The following is a 4,273-nucleotide window of genomic DNA, read 5'->3' as shown; positions in this document are numbered from 1 at the left end:
GATTCAACCAAGCCCGGATTCCCTGTATATTCAAGAGAGTTGCACTTCTCTAAAATGGATCGTGTATTCACTTCCGATCGATCAAACAAGTGTAACGAGTTTTGTTCAAAATTAACTTTTGTCTTTGAAAAGAAACTCTATGAAAAATGATTGGATTTTTCCATACCATTCTCTAAACCATTTGATCTCTTAACAGAAGTTATCCAAGAGACTCTCCATTTTGGAATCACCCTTAATGAGAGCACTTAAGGTATTCAATTCAAATGAGAAAACCAAAGAGTTACCATTAATGGAATACAAAGAGTCTCACAAAGAGTCAAAGCTTATCATGAATCTATTAATATAACTAATTAAATAGATTCATTAGTCTAACTCTTAACTTATCCAAGTAATGGTCTTTGGAATTTCAAGGAATATGAAAAGCCACAAATTTAATTGTTCAAATAATACAATTTGAAACACATTTCTAACAAATTTAATTTCCAAAAATGTATTTGTAAAATAATTTGAAACACTTTTCCAACATAATCCACACATAAATATTGTCCATGGGTTATCAACGTTAGCATTCTGCACTAAGATATTTGAACAATTATGGATTATAAAATTGAAGGTACGGTCCGAGGGAAAACCCAATTAATTTGGATCCGCTTTGAAACAGATCCGAGTGGACAGTGGGCATGTTGACTCCCCAAAAATCAGGTTGCCAATTTTGAGCCAAGGGCGAATGGAAGAAATTTTTGGTGTGAATTTACATTCGTGTCTGTGTTGCCATAAAATGGGCGTAAAAGTTTACAGTCGTGAATTATTTACTTTAAAATTTTGCACCTTATTTGTTTTTAACTGTGCATAACTCGTTATCTCCTTTTGAAAAATGCCCAAAGCAACTCTCTCACATAAAAATGACAAAAATACTCATATCTCATAAAAATAACCAAAGTACAGCTCGTTAAAAAAAATGTAAAACCAGGTGGGTTGTCCTCATTATCAAAACATTGTCGTGGAGATACTGAGATATCAGTCCCACCAGTTTTAAATCTGCAGTCTATAAGAAGGCTATTGATTTTGGCACTGCTGTGTTTTGATATTTGCACTAGGTTCCCTTGTCTTTTATTTCATAATTTGCTTCTATAGTATTTTTTGAAATTGTGATAGCCATTGACAGCTGGTTGAATATTACAAGACAATGTGAGTTAGTGAAATTATCAAAACATTTTCCCAACCGAAATCTTTCTTGTATGCATGTATTACAATATGTATTTGCCAACTACCTTGTTCAATCTTGACCAAACCATCATGGCCCGGTTTGGATTGCAGGAATTTTATGAAAAATGGAAGGAAACACTTATCCAATTTTTCCTTTTTTCCATTGTTCGACTTTATATGAAAAAAATAACTTGAACCTGTTCAATTTCTGGTGAAAAACAAACATTCAATTTATGATGTATTTTTCTAAATAAGCCGTAACCATATCATTTTCCTCTATTTTCCTGAAAGGAAAGGATTCCTGCAATCCGAACAGAGCCTATATTCAAACAAATCCTAACGGTCACTTTTGTGGTAGGGCTTGACGGGATTAGTATCACGGACAGCTCTGTAGTTTTTTGACGGTCTAGATTGACCAAAAGTGTCTTTGATCTAATTCTTATTTTGTAATATATATACACCTGCAGCTTCTTTAAATAAATAGAAAATAAATAAATAAAGGGTGACAACGAAAGTAGGAAATGGAATCTCACGTGTTCACAGTCATGATCGAGCAATCAAGACCATCGTTTTTTCTTTGTGGGATCCACCTATTCATCATATTCAATAGTTTAATTCAGGAAAAAACGAATAAAGTAGGCTTGTGGGGCCCCCTGCTACTCTTTTCCAGCCTATTCCGATGGCTCTCGCAATTTTCCACGGACATGGAAAAAGCAAGAGGTAGTTGGGCCCACTCAGGGACCGCGTGCCGGCCACCACGCGTGACAAATTCGTGGGCTGAGGTGGTGCGAACTCACCATATTTCCTCAGTGCCTCCGAGTCTCCCTTGGCGGCGCCATGTTTGACACTCCAGGCCAGGTCGGGTCAACACTCAAAAAGACCCAAACCGATATTATGGGAGATTATTTTTTTCGGCCCCCTATAGGATAATGCGCCCCATGTTAGTTGGAACTGGGGCAGACTTTAATGCTTTTTGACGTCAAATCAAGTGACAAGCTGGGCGCATTATCCCACAGTGGGGCGATAAAATCATCATCGCTTTCTTTGTTTTCTTATTTTTCTTATTATTTATATTATGGGAAATGATATCAGCACAACCATGTTTGAACAATTGCTCCTACCTAACCTGTCTTTTTATTTATTTTTTATTGGTTTGTCTTTTTATTTTTTAATAGACTTGAAAATCTTTTTTAATAGCTCTGCAGTTTTATTGGATTTATGAACTGTGAGGTGGCGAAGACCGAGGAGACTTTGGATCCACCTTCTACCTTTCCAAGCCAAATTTCTCAAAAAATGTGGATTTTGGCTTCGAGAATAATGCCTTTTCTCTCTCTTTCCTTTTTATACTAGTAATGACACCCCTCCCACTACTCTACAAGGTTGGCAACCATGCACTACTTATCACTATTCTAAGTTCTAGGTAAATCAAATGTTTGTCTCCTCCCTATTTAGTAGTTATTGTTGGAGAGAATATGTCGGTGGTGATGGTGGGAAATAGAAAAGAAAGAGATGCTTCAAAGCGCACTGTCGCTTTCCTTAAGATAATATTCGCCCCTGCTAGTTAGTGTGCAAGGGGTATCAAGAATTTGCCTCCACAATACAATGAAGCTCGGTGTTATCTATATCTAATGTTTGTTGACGCTTTGCACTAAGCAGAAACAAACTCTAAATCACCTTTGGATAAACAAGTATTTGAGACACCGGTTACTGTTTCTGCAGAAAACAGTACACTAGAATAGATTTGTGAAAAGAAAGCAACGAACAAAGTTGATAAACTTCCAAGAGAGTAATTTTGGCTATGGATTTACTCAAACTCAAGTCCCACAAGTGTACTTTTTGTATTTTATTCCAAAGGCTGTTATCTACTCTTTAATAGAGTATTTGGCTACCTTTCTATTTGATTTGCACCCCTACAAGGGTACCTTTTAAAAGCAGGTTGAAATCTGGCCGTTAGATCGCTCCAATCCATGATTCTACAGTCTAGAGCAATCTTGGAGTGATTATTGGTTGCTGTAAAACCTCCGTCCTCCCCTGTAACTGCTAGCTCAATGATCCACGGTGCGGATTGCACCCTTTGGCTTTTGATCGTTGGGACGCGACAGGACAGAATCCAACAGTCCTCATCACACCTTATCACCCACTAGCCGTTACACCAAGATCTGACGCTTTGGATCGCACCCGCTCAAGCACTAGCCGTTGGAGCGTGTTGGACCAAAAGATCGACCACCCATATGACCAAAACCATGGCCCAACCCGACCGAGTGGGACCTTGACCGATCCAACGGTTCATTCGGCCACCTACGCGACTGATCCATGGTCAATCCGACCGATCAACTGATCTTGATCAGGCAGCTCATATCAAATTTGAAAAATGCCCAAAGCAACTCTCTCATGACAAAAATACTCATATCTCATAAAAATAACCAAAGTACAGCTCGTTAGAAAAATGTACATGTGGGTTGTCCTCATTATCAAAACATTGTCGTGGAGATATCAGTCCCACTAGTTTTAAATATGCAGTTTATAAGAAGGCTATTGATTTTGGCACTGCTGTGTTTTGATATTTGCACTAGGTTACCTTGTCTTTTATTTCATAATTTGCTTCTATAGCATTTTTTGAAATTATCATAGCCATTGACAGCTGGTTGAATAGTACAAGACAATATGAGTTAGTGAAATTATCAAAACATTTTCCCAACCGAAATCTTTCTTGCATGCATGTATTACAATCAAGGTTTAGATTGACCAAAAGTGTCTTTGATCTAATTCTCATTTAGAGTGTGAGGCACGCAGTGGAAGTATTCTCTTGACTCTCGTGTTAGATGGATAGAAAAAGAGACGACCTTTCCTGTCACAGTTGTGGGTCTCACTCTTTATGAGATGTCACTATTACTACGCGTTTCTTCCTTATTTATGAGCTGAGCTTCTACTTTAGACGTTTTGGACGGTCCAGATTTATGAATGGTGAGGTGGCCAAGACTGGGAAGACTTTGGATCCACCTTCCACCTGTCCTTCTCTACATATATATCTATGTTAAAGCTTAGAGTGAAACTACAACCGAGCTTT

The sequence above is a fragment of the Tasmannia lanceolata genome, unplaced genomic scaffold, assembly GCF_043159265.1.
Source record: "Tasmannia lanceolata isolate RefF3 unplaced genomic scaffold, GAP_Taslan_0.1 ptg000004l, whole genome shotgun sequence".
Taxonomy (NCBI): domain Eukaryota; kingdom Viridiplantae; phylum Streptophyta; class Magnoliopsida; order Canellales; family Winteraceae; genus Tasmannia; species Tasmannia lanceolata.
Note: the sequence above shows the minus strand (reverse complement) of the source record.